Source organism: Lepidochelys kempii, chromosome 12 (assembly GCF_965140285.1).
Source record: "Lepidochelys kempii isolate rLepKem1 chromosome 12, rLepKem1.hap1, whole genome shotgun sequence".
NCBI classification, from domain to species: domain Eukaryota; kingdom Metazoa; phylum Chordata; order Testudines; family Cheloniidae; genus Lepidochelys; species Lepidochelys kempii.
The window spans coordinates 26,929,036-26,943,600 of NC_136391.1; the positions used below are offsets into that span (position 1 = coordinate 26,929,036).

Below are 14,565 nucleotides of genomic sequence, written 5' to 3' on the forward strand. Positions count from 1 at the left end.
CGAGTTGCATTGCTGCGCTCTGATCAGCCTCTGGAAACGTCCCATAATCCCCTTAACTCAAGTGGCCACTCTTGTCATTGTTTTTGAATCACTGCAGGAATGCGGATATGCCCTTTGAAAGCTCCATTTCTGACAGCTGGCTGCTTATCTGCTTCGAGACAAAGCAACCATTACTGTGGAATGCTGTGTGTGAGAAAGAGAGAGGCGATGGGGCAGGGGATGGGGGTCTGCTGATGTCTGAACTTACAAGACAGCGTGCTGACATGCTTTCAGCCCCCCAAAAACCCACTCTCTCTCCCCCCACATACACACAACACACTCCCTGTAACACTCCACCGCACTCCCCACATTTGAAAAGCAAGTTGAAGTCACTTGCATGCTGGGATAGCTGCCCACAATGCACCGCTCCCAATGACCACTGCAAGTGCTGCAAATGTGGCCACACCAGTGCGCTTGAAGCTGTCAGTGTGGACAGACTGTAGCGCTTTCCCTACTGTGCTCTCCGAAAGCTGGTTTAACTCAAAGCACTCTACATCTGCAAGTGAATCCATGTCCTGAGAGGTTTCTGGGGCATCAGGGAATGGGGATGGAACATGCTGTGTTACAGCACCATATATATATAGGCTTGTGATTGACTCCATGTCCTTGAATGTGGGCAAATTTTGTGATTCAATACAGTGAGGGGCTCTTTCGTGAATTCCTATTTGCTTTGATGACTTACTCAAACTGTTTACAAATGGATTTTCAACAGCAACAAAGAATTATGGGCATAATGTTAACCTCACCCATACTGAGGTGATATTATTCTCAGTTCCCTCCATGTCAGACAATCTTCACAGAAAGGTATTCCCTGTCTTCATGGCAGTTGTAGGCAGACCAAATCTTTGCTCTGGGACTGGGCTTAGTGCTGACCCCATCAGCCCCCCCAGAGGAACTCTAGAATTCTCTGCCTCCAACAGCACACACATTAGACTCCAGGTCTCCCTTTGAAGCAGAACTTTCACAGGATTTGTAAAAGATTTGTAACTAAATCTCTTCATTTCTTCATTGGTTTCCAGGTTTCTCTCAAAACTGCTAAATTCTGAAAAAAATGATGTTGGTTTTCTGAGGAGAGTTTGACTCAGAATGACAGATGGATGACAGCAAGAACACCGCTCCTAGCTGGCGTGAGGGCAAGGTACACGCTGAGTGAGTGGGCAGGCCACAGCAAACTCAGCTCCCAGCCAGTGAGTGGGTGAAGCCAATGCTGAAAGAGTGGAGCAGGCTGCAGTGAACCCAGCCTCCAACCTGTCAAGTGGGAGAGGTCCATGCTGAGAGGGTGGAGAAGACTGTAGTGAATCCAGCTATCAGCCAGCATGTGTCTCAGGTCCATGCTGAGAGAGTGGAGAAAGCGGCAATGAACCTTGCTCTCAGCCAGTGTGTGGATGAGGTCCACCCTGAGGTGGTTCAGCATACTCAAGGAAGCTGTCTTCACTGAGACCAAGCCAGAATCAGTGGCACAAAACTGGGGGTAAGTAGCAACCTGAAGGAAGAAATTTCTGCTTCTAGCCAACAAGTGTACAAGGTGTCCATGCTGGGGTGGTTCAGGTTACAAAGCATCCCCCAGTCCCTGCAATGTCTCAGCTACCATGAAATGTGTCAGCATCTGTGACCTTTCTGATACCAGTGAGTCTGGCTCACTCCTCATTCTGTGCACTCCATCCCCACTCAGCCCAAACCCAGCAGTAAGGAGCATGGGGTGAAGTGATTCAGAACCCTTTCCTTGGGAAAGGATTTCTCTCCTCTTCCAGCCTCTAATGTATCCACAGGAAATCATGAAGTGGCTTCTGTTTTCCTTAGGGAGATATGCAAGATACATGCCTGCAGACTGTCCTTTTAGTGTCCCGGGTCATGTACTCACCCCCTCATAAGACCCCTCTCCCATTCTCTTGGCGATTTGGACCATGGAGGATATTGCTCACAGTTAACTCTTACAGGGGCAGCACAAAGTCTTAAAACTTTTTATGAGAGTCTCCCCTTTAGATTCTCCAAAGAGAAAAGGAAAATTTAGAAAGCTGGGGCTTTGAGCAAGATATTTCTGACTCTCAAAATAAGTTTCCCAGAATTAAGCACAAATGAGAGTTTAACTTCACAGGTCTTTATGTTTTTAGAAAATGAAACACCAAAAAGAAAGACCCCCCCCCGCCCCAAAAGAAAACAAAATAAAACAACTCCCCCACCTTCTTCCACCCTCGTTCTGCTGGAAATGGTTTGAATTAAATAACACTTTTAAACTTTTAATTTGCTACTGGCCTATACTAGTAGCAATTCAAAAAACTCCCCCAGTGCTGGAACAACTGGTTGGCATGTTGGGGATCAAGGGAGTCGAGTGAAAGCTGCCTATTGCTCCTAGGGCTGATATGCCTTATGCATTTTTATTGTAACTAGTGTAACTATGGAATGTAGCAATATAACTCTTCTTTAGATTTCACTGGAGCAGTTTCAGGAGTGTGAGCATCTTCAAATTTTAGTGTCCTATGAACCTAGACTTCAACAGATTCCTTTGCCATAACTCATTAATCCTTAGACACATCAACTGATTTCAGCACTTTTTTCAGTGTCTACAGTTACAAACACAGAGCAGAAAGGATTCTGATTTCAAATGGTGGACTCAGATAATAAAGCATTTCTTTAGTAACTTATTTAGTGCTTAAAAATGTTTGCATTTCATGTAGCAAGAATTTTGTTCATGGCATGTTTTGTTTCTGTGAGAGGTTAAAAGTACAGCCATGTTTACCCAAAGATCTTTTGTGTCTCATGAAACTTTCAAAACAAGGTTTGGGTGATTGGGAAGATCTTTGAAGGGGTTTGAAGAGGTCACTTGCTGCATTCCCAGCTCTGGAGAGGCTGTCAGAAGGCTTTACAGGATCATTTTATATCTGGCAAAAAACTGGGAGACATATCTATGTTTACTTAACCTGACTTTGGCAAACAGGTTTTGCTAAACTATAAAGTGTTGCATTTATGCCAGTATTATTAATAATCCCTTACATTAAAGACCTACATGCCAGTTTGGAGATACTGAACTTTGTTATTTATAATAAAATAGGGGAGGAGAGAGGAATGCGGAGAAGGAGTTGAACTATCTGATGGCACATTTTCTGTTGTCCCATATGCATGTCTTGTTTTGCTTACTATCCCTGCAGTTAATATTGCAGTGACCAAAGCTTTAAGCTGATAAATGTGGTTGGAGCTGGAGGAATCTCACTTTCATGAGGACCATATGTCATCCCATCTTAAGCCAAAGAAATTAAAATGGGGCGAACAAAATTCCTAGTAAAAATAGCTGCTATTCCTTTAACAGAAAAGAAACAGGAAGACATCACTGCTGACCTGCCTCCTTGGAAACTGTGGACATATCAGTTCACTCTCTCTGCCAAGGCAATTGGTAGCTGTGGCCTGACAATGTACAGGCAAGGCCTTCCACAAAGAAAGAAAAACAAGTTTTTGCAGCCACAGACTCCCCATCTGATCACGGTTTAAATAAACAAATACTTCTGTCAGAACTACCAGTGCTACAGTTGGTTTCCCACTCTTGTAGAAAATTCTGGTCAGATATATTTATGTCCCTCTGTCCAGGTGGAGATAGATCTTAGAATATTTTTGAAGTTTCACTTTTATAGTTTTTCCTTTTATTTAGTCTATTTTCAGAAATAGCTCAGTTCCTATGGGAATCAATATACAAAGTATTATTCTTTGTAAAGCACACTTCAAAGCAGAAAGTTCAAGGCAAATATTATGTTAAAAGGTAGAAAGACTTGGCTACTTTAGTAAAGAGGACAGTATGTGGTTTGAGCAAATTGAGGTGGAAATTAAACTTAAATTGACCTTTATTTGGCAGCCATTACGTTATAAAGTAACAAGAAAATATAATTTACCCTGGAGTCTTATGTTGGCTACAGATGAAGAGAGTACACTGGATCTTAATCATCTCAGTGTATTTTTGCCATTGGACATTGTAAATACAGATGTTGCGTCTTCGGTATCAGATAAAGTAGAGTGAAAAGATCAAAATAGTTCTTGGATTAGATGTGTGGAATGGTAAGCAATGTGATGGGCATTGGATACTACATGACTACAGGTTTCAGAGTAGCAGCCATGTTAGTCTGACACCTTAGAGGTGCCACAAGTACTCCTCTTCTTTTTACATGACTACAGTACAACATGAGCAACAGAGCATAACTCGGACAATAAGGAGGATGGATCAGTAAGTAGTTGGAAATCTCAAAATCCTATATCAATTCTATAGCAGAGGCAGGGGCCATGCGGGTGATTCTGGTGATAATGTGGATAATGATTTTGTCAAGTCAAGTACACATGCTGGCTGGGTCTGAATGAGTTATCAAGGCTTTGTTAATAATGTTCTAGTGATAAGCCATAAATCAAAGTGCAATCATCAATCCATCTGTAGAGGGAGACCCAGAATAGTTTAGTAGTAACCTTCTAGTTGGAACACATGTTAATATGAAAAATAAGGAGCCTGCCAAGTAAAAGCAGGGTTTGCCATGGATAAACAATCTGTTTAAATCTGGGAAGGCTGAATAGTAAAGCCAACTGACAGATTTGTTTGTGATATCCATAAATGATATCCAATCAGTGCTTTAGAAAAACTGGCTGTCCCTTGTCAATGATAGCAGGTCAGCATGATAGAGAATATATGTTACTAGCAACAACCCAGTATAATCATAACAGTTGAGAGAAGGAGACGAGGAAGTGATTGCTGGGGAGAACCAAAGCTGGGCTTAGGCAGGGCTGACCTTGCAATGGGAAAGGAGCAAACAAAAGAGTCAAGAATGGAGGAGTGTGAATTTTGGAGAGAATCAATAACTATATCAATGGAAGACAGGGATCAGAGGGCAGAACACAGACAAGAAGTCATCAGTGCTGGTAGACTGGAAGTCACAGAAAGGCCAAGTGAAAAGGTGGAAAGAGCGAGAGCTCAAAAGGAAAACTTAAGCCACCCAAACCATTCTGGAAACTCGCCTGTTAAATCTTGGACTATGGACCTTTTCACACTCTACAAGATGGTGGTGAACATTTCCCCACCATGGGACTGATTCTTCAAAACCTTACCTGTTTTTTCTCATGGAAGTAGCCCCATTGGCTTTACTGGTGTTTGTGCCACTCTGACAGTGAGGAAGTGTCATCATAGGACTCCACAAACCTCATTAAAACAAAACAGGAAGGAACATAGGTGTTGGGAGTTCTGTTCCTTGAAAAGTAATTGTTAGCTCCAAATGGGTTCGTTCCAAAGGGTCTAGTGTAGGCAATCTTCTAAAAATAAAAATGCGTTGGCGGGAGCAGAAAATAAATACATCCTGCAAATAGACTTTTCTTTTAAATTTCTTTTGTTTTTCTTTCCATTTGTTTTTATTATGGAGAACAGATTTCTGTCGCCTGTGAGGTTACTGCATTGAGGAAATTACTGACTAGGCACTATAATTACATTAGGAGAATGCCAAAAAAGACTGTTTCACATTATTTAGACAATTTGATTACTCTTACTCATGATTTGAGAATGTGATAATCTAAGTGTTTCTTTAACTTTAGTGCTCAACCATCCTCCACAGTCATTTATACAAATAAATGAAATGTCAAGTTGAAAAGTCCCAGTTATAGAATTCCTGAAACTCTGTGTTGGTGCCCTTTGCTAGAGATACCGTGTAAACCTCCTTGTCAGCTAATGTATACTATTGCAACTGTGAGTAAACTATAAGGTATCTGTATTGTCTCTAAATTTAAACTGGGATCCTTATATACAAGGAAAGAATTCACAAGAAAAGTTGACTTCATCAAACCATGTACAAAAACACCTGCAGCTCTATTTTCTTCTTTAAAAAACCCAAATACAAATTAATTTAAACAATAAAATCTCTACTCAGGAGAAAAAGTTCTACAACCTTTCTTTTCCTAAGGAAAATTATCTTAAATCATGGCCGTGAAATAAATGGTTGCATGTCAAAATGTTATAATGAAACATGCAACTGAGAAATTGGGACAAGGCTGTTCTGCGGTTAAAATATATGAATGAAAAACAAGAAAATGCTTGTGAGCAAAAAAAGGCAGTTGTGATGATTCATGAGTGAGGAGGTTAAGTGCATCTTTGTGCAACAGTACAATAATCACAATAGAGTAATTCAGTGAAATATGTGCTCTCACAACTATGGAGAATGTTTATGTACCGTATTCAAGAAGAAGAGGGATTTTATTATTCATCTTTCATTATAACAAGATTATAACAAGATTCCGTATTTGTTGTAAAATATGTTTGTGTTAGTACATACATGTACTTGGTTTCCTTGAGTCAGAGTTTGACACTTCCTTACTTCCATAGTGGAATAAAGCCCTGAACTTCGTCCAAAGGCTAAAAGAATCAATCTGGTTTTTTGTTTATCATTCATGACTATGGGTCTTGAACTCCTTTTGACATTTTAAAATTGAGAAACTATTGTCAAAAGAGACCTGAAGAAAATGGTTTTGAAATAATTGTAACATTTCATTTTGAAAATTTTGTTATGAAATTGAGCCTTGGAGCCCAAGCTCTGTGGTTCCCAGATCTTCTAGGCTGTCAGCTCTGGGGCAGGGAGCCTGGAAGCCCTGGAATCCTGGCTCCAAGGCAGTTCAAATGACAGGGCTTTCCCAAAGCCCCTGTAAACCCTGGCATCCCCCAACTCTGCATGGTGGGGCTACCCTGGATATGCACACACTGGAAGCTTGGGCTCCTCAGTAGCTTGTCAGACAAGCTGGTAGGAAATCAGGCAGGTCTCCTGCTTGCATTTCATCAGAAGTTCATTGAAACTGCTTTGATGAACTGGGATTTTTCTATGAAAAACTTTAGTCAAAAAGTTTCTGAGCAGATCTACAGCAGACTTATCAAAGGAAAAAACAGAGAAGGAGAACCTCAGAGACGTTGGTGAAGTTTGTTCTGATGGAATGAAGAATATATATGTCAGACTAGGGGACTCAACAAGGGAGTGGGAGGAGGTTAAGTCCAGGCCGTGCTTCAAGGTTTGGGGATGAAGGGTAGAAAGTAGTTAGATAGGCAGTTTGGACTGAGAGGGGCTTCTGCATGATGGGGACTGTGACAAAGTTCCTGCACTACCTTGGTGGGTCTTGCGCTTATTGGTGGATTTGCTCACCTTGGAGCTTCACAGCAGCCCTCAGCTTGGCCGTTTTTCTGAATTCACAGTCCAGGTTGACTCCTCCTCCTGTGTCTGACCAGGAGTTGGGAGGATTTGGGGGGAACCTGGGCCCGCCCTCTACTCCGGGTTCCAGCTCAGGGCCTGTGGAATGCAGCTGTCTAGGGTGCCTCCTGGAACAGCTGTGCGACAGTTACAACTCCCTGGGCTACTTCCCCATGGCCTCCTCCCAACACCTTCTTTATCCTCACCAAAGGACCTTCCTCCTGGTGTCTGATAATGCTTGTACTCCTCAGTCCTCCAACAGTCCGCGTTCTCATTCTCAGCTCCTAGTGCCTCTTGCTCCCAGCTCCTTACAGGCACACCACAAACTGAAGTGAGCTCCTTTTTAAAACCCAGGTGCCCTGATTAGCCTGCCTTAATTGATTCTAGCAGCTTCTTGATTGGCTGCAGGTGTTCTAATCAGCCTGTCTTAATTGTCTCCAGAAGGTTCCTGATTGTTCTGAAACCTTCCTTGTTCCCTTACCCAGGGGAAAGGGACCTCCTTCGCTTGCTGCTACTCTATTTGCTTTCTATTCTTTCCTAAAGCCCCCTGGCCTGGATTTTTCTTACTTTTTGACCCTGCTTCAGTTCCCCCCCTCCCCCGACTGGGCCAGACGCTTTTTCTTTGCTTTGTTTTTTTTTGCTGTTTTTTTGCTGCCGTTCGAGTGCTGCTCACTTGCCAGCTTGCTGCCAGCCCCCCACCCCCACGCCTGCTCTTGGACGCCGCTTTTGCTCCAGCTGAAACCCCCGGAGGAGGGGGGGAGGACTGCCGACCCGCTACCCGGAGGAGGAGAGCGGAAGCCCCCAGACCCAGCCGTTTTGCTGTTGTTTCTAAACCCGTACCGAGCTAGGAAGATTCTTCTTATCTCTGCAAGATTCTTGGCCTGCTGAAAGCCTCATTACAAAGCCGGAAGAGAAGATAGCCGACAGAAAAAATCACCCAGGGAAGCTACGAACGATCGTGGAGGGGGCCGTAAGACTGAGTAACTTTTGAATTGTACTCTCGTGTAGGGGGAGTTTGACTGTGTTTCAGTTGCATTCGTAGGGGCACGGGGGTGTGGCACGGAGCTGCCGCCCGATCCATTGGTGCCCTCCCCAACACTACCACGACCGTCACGACCCCCCTGCCGTCCGTCCCTGCTGGCAACTTGCCATCTGCCTTTGGATTCAGCTGTTTGCCGTTTCAGACCAGACACAACAGCCGACCAAACGAGACTCTTTGGACAAACGTGCGTGGGTCCACGTCCCCCCCCCCCGACCGTTTACCCCACAGATTGCCCCTATTACCGGACCCCACTCCTGTTTTCCTCCCCTGTCCAGTCCGACCCATTTGGCACCCCCCCCATCTGCAGCCCAGCAGGGAGGAGTGGTTAATCTGCTTCCCCCTCCCCACTCCTTCTTCTGGTGTCTCCCCATCTCTCCCTGCTCACAATGGCGGGGAATGAGAGGGGTGAGGACCCTCTAACAACCTCAGTTGCCCCTCCCCCACCTACCCCCCTGCCCAACCCCCCAGCCCTCCCCCCCACCACTGCTGTCAAAACATCTGCCACCGCCCCCACTGGGGCAACGGCAGCAGGAGGCACCCGGGCGATTACTGCCGCTGCAATATCCACCGCCCCCCCCAGATTCTAGGACCCCCCCCCCAGTTGGCCGGAAAAGCCAGGGTGTGAAGAAAGGAAAGGGCCCCGCTAAAACCACCAGGCCTTCCATGGCAGGGGCTGCCCCCACTGCTGTGGCCTTTTCATCGACCATGGCGTCCCTCCCCGCTGTTCTCTCCACCAGCTCTGCGAGCGTCCCTCCCCCGGCCCCCAAGACGTATGCCCGGGCAGTGGCACCCCCCCCGCCTGCCGCCTCATCATCTCGCCCACCCACCGTCTCCGCTACCATCAATAGCGGCCAGGGCCCCTTTCCCACCATGACCAGGAGGCACTGCATCCGTTGCCTCCTGGTGCCCGCCTCGCCCCACATGGAGACATACATGCAGGCGTTGGCGAGGGTGGTAGGACCCACGGCTATCGTGGCGGCCTCCAAAATGTACGGGAAGGTCGTCTTTTTCTTAGCATCGGAGGCTGCCGCCCAGGAGGCGGTGGAGAAGGGCCTGGCGGTGGGGGGAGGGTGTTTGTCCCCCTGGAGCCGCTAGAGGACCTGGGCGTTCGCCTAGTCCTCACCTCCGTCCCTCCCTTTCTACCCAATGCCACCCTGTTACCCGCTCTTTCCACCCTGGGGAAACTTGTTTCTGTCATCAGCCCCCTCCTGTTGGGCTGCAAGGACCCCACCCTCCGTCACGTTCTTTTGTTCCACCGGCAAGTGCAGCTTCTACCGCCGCCGCTGGCGCGTGACGGAGAGGCACTCGAGGGTTCTTCCTAGTCCCCTACCAGGGAGCCCGCTATCAGGTCTTTTATTCCACGGGAGAAGCCCGGTGCTACCTCTGCCGCTAAGCGGGGCGTGTCCGAAGAGACTGCCCTTTGACCCAGCGGGGAGGGGCACCCGAGACCCCTGAGACCCGGCAGGACATCGGCTCCGTCATTGCCGACGCCCCTGGCCGCCCGGCACCTGAAACCACCTCTCCTTCTGCTCGATCCACCGCTGCTCCCATCCGGGCCCAAGAGACACCTCCCCTACAACGCCCAGACGAGCAAGGGAGTCCCACCCTTGCTATCAACAATCCAGCAGAGCCTATGGAGGAGGGTGCAGCAAAGATATCACCGAGTATAGGAAAGGGCCCGCCCCAAGGAGAACCCCCCGCCCCCCATGCTGCCTCACCATTACCCCCCCGAACCCCTGAACCATCACCTCTGCCCCCCAACATGACCCCTGCTAATCAACCACCAGACGACACTATGGAGGGCTGGACCCTAGTCCAGGGGAAGCGAGGCAGGCGGAAGGCTCGAGCTCCGCTGCACCCATCCAATGCGGAGGCCCCCCGGAAGACCAGGAAGGGAGGCACTGATACTGAGCCTTCTGCTATGCCCACGAGTCAGATCCATCGGCCGATGTCGGGAGGGGAAGATAGAATGGCATTGGAAGGTAGAATCTCCCCTCCACGGGAGACCCTCCCCTCCGAGACCCCTGAGGAAGCCCCTTCTACCTGAATACCACCCGAACCCCCTGCGAACCCTGAAGCGACCGTCGAGGTGGGCCCCAGAGGAGAGGCCCCCGGGGTAGCAGAAGACGACCTCTCCTCCATGTATGAGGAGATTGAGGCCCTAGATTTGACCCCGGTCACCCAGGGAGAGGATGATCTACTGCCGGCCGGCCTTGATCTGGGCAACCTCACCCCGGTCCCCCTTTCCCCATGCTCCCTCCCCCTAACTGCCTTCCCGGGCGGGCACCCTACAGAAGGTGGTCCACCACCTGATGCCATGGCCGCCAAATCCACTGCAGAGCCTGCACCTAGCATCACTGGGAGCCCCCTCCCCCACCCCTCAACCCTCGAATCTGCTCAGGAGGCACCACTCTTCAGCTGCTTGCCTCCCGAAGCCCAGAGCCTCGCCTCTGCCCCCGCCCCCACCCTTGTCCCTGCCCATTCCACCTCCTCCTGCGATGCTACTGCCACTCCTGGGGTTATTTCTTTCCCGTTTTTTGCGGATTTCCCCCAGGGAGCAGCCTTCACATTTTCCTGCCACGACCCATTAGGAGCTGCAATTTTACCTCTGCCATCCCCTTCTACCCCAAGGTGTGAGATGGACCTAATAACTTTAGCCTGTCAGATGCCCCGTTGGTGGTCCGCACCCTGCCTGCCCACCTTAGCAGACCACGAGGCTGCATCAAGAGCCCCACCAGGGAACAACCCGGAAGTCGCAACCCCACCCCCCCCATGAGCTGCGATATGCATTGCGGAAGTTTTTAGAAAACATCTGTGGCGCCTGCAACAGGGTACAGCTGGCTCTCCAGCTATGTGGGGACTTTGATCAAATCCTCCAGGCCACAAGGGCCCTTATAAAGGAGGGTAGAGGGCAAGGAAAGCACGGTGCTGCGGCCTACGGGCGGGCCCGCGGCTTCCGTAATGATCCACTCACTTACGGGATGGGTCACGGATTGCTGCGCGACCCGCCGAGGGCTGCGAACACCCCCACCAATAAGGAACCCCCACCTCCCCCAGCCCTTCGCATGACGCCTCTCATTATTGCAACTTTGAACACCAGGGGCTGTAGGATGGCTCTCCGCAGGTCCCAGGTGCTCTCTTATCTTTGGGAAGGGGGGTACTCTGTAGTTTTCCTGCAGGAGACCCATACGGATCTGACTGCCGAGGACAGTTGGCGGCTGGAGTGGAGGGACGGGGTCTACTTTAGCCACTTCACGATGTGGCAAGCTGGAGTGGCGACCCTGTTCTCCCCCAACCTACGACCCGAGGTGCTAGGGGTCACTGAGGCCGTGCCGGGCCACCTGCTGCATCTCCGAGTCCATATAGAGGGGCTCGTGGTCAACTTTGTTAATATCTATGCCCCGACAACGAGCCCGAAACGGCCACAATTCTATCAGCAGGTGTCCGACTTCCTCAGCACCCTAGATTCTCACGAGTGCCTAGTCCTGGGAGGGGACTTTAACACCACCCTCGAGGAACGGGACCGCTCAGGGGCTGAGCTGAGCCCGGCTGCTGCGAACATTCTCCGAAAAATAGTCGAACATCACTCCCTAGTAGACGTCTGGCGTGACCACCACCCAGATGACACTTCCACGTTCACCTTTGTCCGGGTGGAGGCCCATCGGTCACACCACTCTCGTTTGGACTGTATTTATTTATCCCGTTTCCATCTTTCACAGGCCCACTCCTCCAACATTCGGCCGGCCCCATTTTCCGACCATCATTTAGCCACCATAACAGCCTCCCTCCGTGCAGAGAGGCTGGGGCCGGCCTATTGGCACTTTAACAACAGCCTGTTGGAGGATGAGGGCTTCGTGACGTCCTTCTGGGAGTTTTGGCTGGCCTGGAGAGAGCAACGGCATGCCTTTCCCTCGGCGCGGCGATGATGGGATCTAGGGAAGGTGCGTGCCAAGCTCTTGTGCCGTGACTACACCCGGGGCACCAGCCGACGGAGAAATGCAGTGATAGAGCAGTTGGAACGGGAGGTCTTAGAGATGGAGAGGCGTCTGGCTGCCAGCCCCGAGGACCTGTTCCTCTGTGGAGCGTGCCGGGAGAAGCGGGAGGAGCTCCAGGCCCTCGAGGCCCATTGGGCCCGAGGTGCCTTTGTTCGATCCTACATCCGCCTCCTTCGGGAGATGGATCGCGGCTCCCATTTCTTCTACGCCCTGGTGAAAACAAGGGGGGCCAAGAAACACGTCACCTGCCTTCTAGCAGAAGACGGCGCCCCCCTCACGGATCCGGTGGAGATGTGTGGGAGGGCCCGTGACCTCTACACAAGCCTTTTCTCCCCGGATCCGACCGATCCTGGTGCTTGTGGGGTGCTCTGGGAGGAACTCCCCACGGTCAGCGTAGGCGTCCAAGACCGGCTAGAGCTGCCTCTTACCCTGGCCGAGTTCTCGGAAGCCCTCTGTCGCATGCCCACCAATAAATCTCCGGGCATGGACGGGCTGACGGTGGAGTTCTACTGCGCGTTCTGGGACATCCTTGGCCCAGACCTAGCCACTGTGTGGGCAGAGTCTTTGCAGGGCGGGGTCCTCCCTCTTTCGTGCAGGTGAGCTGTGCTCGCTTTGTTGCCGAAGAAGGGGGACCTCCGCAATTTACGAAACTGGCGTCCCGTCTCACTCCTTAGCACGGATTACAAAATCATAGCGAAAGCAATCTCGCTGCGGCTAGGGTCCATGAGGGCGGATGTGATCCACGCAGACCAGACCTATACTGTCCCGGGTCGCAGCATTTTTGACAACCTATTTCTAGTCCAAGACCTTTTGGAACTCGGGCGTAGAGACGGTCTGTCGTTCGCCCTCCTGTCTCTCGATCAGGAGAAGGCGTTGGATAGAGTAGACCATGAGTACCTGCTGAGCACTCTGCAGGCGTTTGGATTCGGACCTCAGTTTGTGAGTTTTCTCCGGGTGCTGTACGCCTCCGCGGAGTGTTTGGTTAGGCTCAACTGGACCCTGACCGAGCCGGTCAGCTTCGGGCGAGGAGTGCGGTAGGGGTGCCCCCTCTTGGGCCAGCTGTATGCTCTGGCGATCAAGCCCTTCCTCTGTCTCCTCCGCAGGAGGTTGACAGGGTTGGTGCTGTGGGAGCCGGAGCTGCGGCTGGTCCTGTCGGCGTACGCCGATGACGTGCTCCTCGTGGTCCAGGACCTGGGCTACTTGGTGCGGGTGGAGGCTTGCCAGGCCATCTATTCGGCAGCCTCCTCCACCCGGGTCAACTGGGTCAAGAGCTCTGGCTTGGCGGTGGGGGACTGGCGGCAGGTGAGCTCCCTCCCACCCGCGCTTCAGACCATCCGGTGGAGTGCGGGTCCACTGCTCTACCTAGGCGTTTACCTTTCTGCCACGCACCCTTCCCCGCCGGAGAACTGGCAAAATTTAGAGGGTGGGGTGATAGAGCGGCTCCGGAAATGGATGGGACTACTCCGATGTCTCTCCCTCCGAGGGAGAGCACTGGTGCTTAACCAACTAGTCCTGTCCATGTTCTGGTACCGGCTCAACACCCTGGTCCCGGCCCCGGGTTTCCTGACCAACCTCCGGACATCGATTCTACAGTTCTTTTGGTCAGGAGTGCACTGGGCCCCTGTTGGGGTTCTTCATCTACCCCTGAAGGAAGGAGGGCAGGGCCTGAAGTGTCTGCACACTCAGGTCCGTGTCTTCCGCCTCCAGGCCCTGCAGAGGCTCCTTTATAGTGCAGGTAGTTCGACGTGGAGCATATTGGCACACGCCTTCCTGCGCCGCTTCCAAGGACTCCGATACGATCGGCAGCTCTCTTATCTCTGTCCGAGAGGTTTTCCGTGAGACCTCTCCGGGCTGCCGGTCTTCTACCAGGACCTCCTCCGGACCTGGAAATTGTTCTCAACGACCAGGTCTGTGACGGCCACCGTGGGAACAGATCTCCTCATGGAGCCCCTGCTATACAACCCCCAGCTCCGTGTGCAGGTGGAAGAGTCCCGCTTGGTGCGCCGGAGTTTGGTCCTGGCGGAAGTCACGAGAGTCGGAGACCTCCTGGACTATGACTGGGGAGACTGGCTGGATCCCCTAACACTTGCCCGGCGCATGGGGCTCTCCAGACCTCGCACCCGCCGGCGTGTACTTCAGGAGATGAAGGCCGCCTTGACGCCCGCTGCTCGGGCTTATCTTAATCGAGCCCTGCGCGAGGGCGCACCCCGCCCACCCTCTACCTCAGGCCCGCCGGACCTTTCATTTGGGCCCCTACCCCATAGATCCCAACAAACCCCTCACCCTTTCACTGCAAGCCGGCTGC

The 14,565-nt window shown here is 50.9% G+C and overlaps 1 long non-coding RNA gene across 2 annotated transcripts in view; it reads left to right on the plus strand.

The window, feature by feature from the left end:
- Positions 1-14,565, plus strand: part of LOC140896331 (uncharacterized) — a 504,982-nt gene that overhangs the window by 346,008 nt on the left and 144,409 nt on the right. For both annotated transcript variants that reach the window (XR_012154520.2, XR_012154521.2), the window contains exon 3: positions 1,059-1,510. This is a non-coding gene — a long non-coding RNA (uncharacterized LOC140896331). The remainder of the gene's footprint in view (positions 1-1,058; positions 1,511-14,565) is intronic.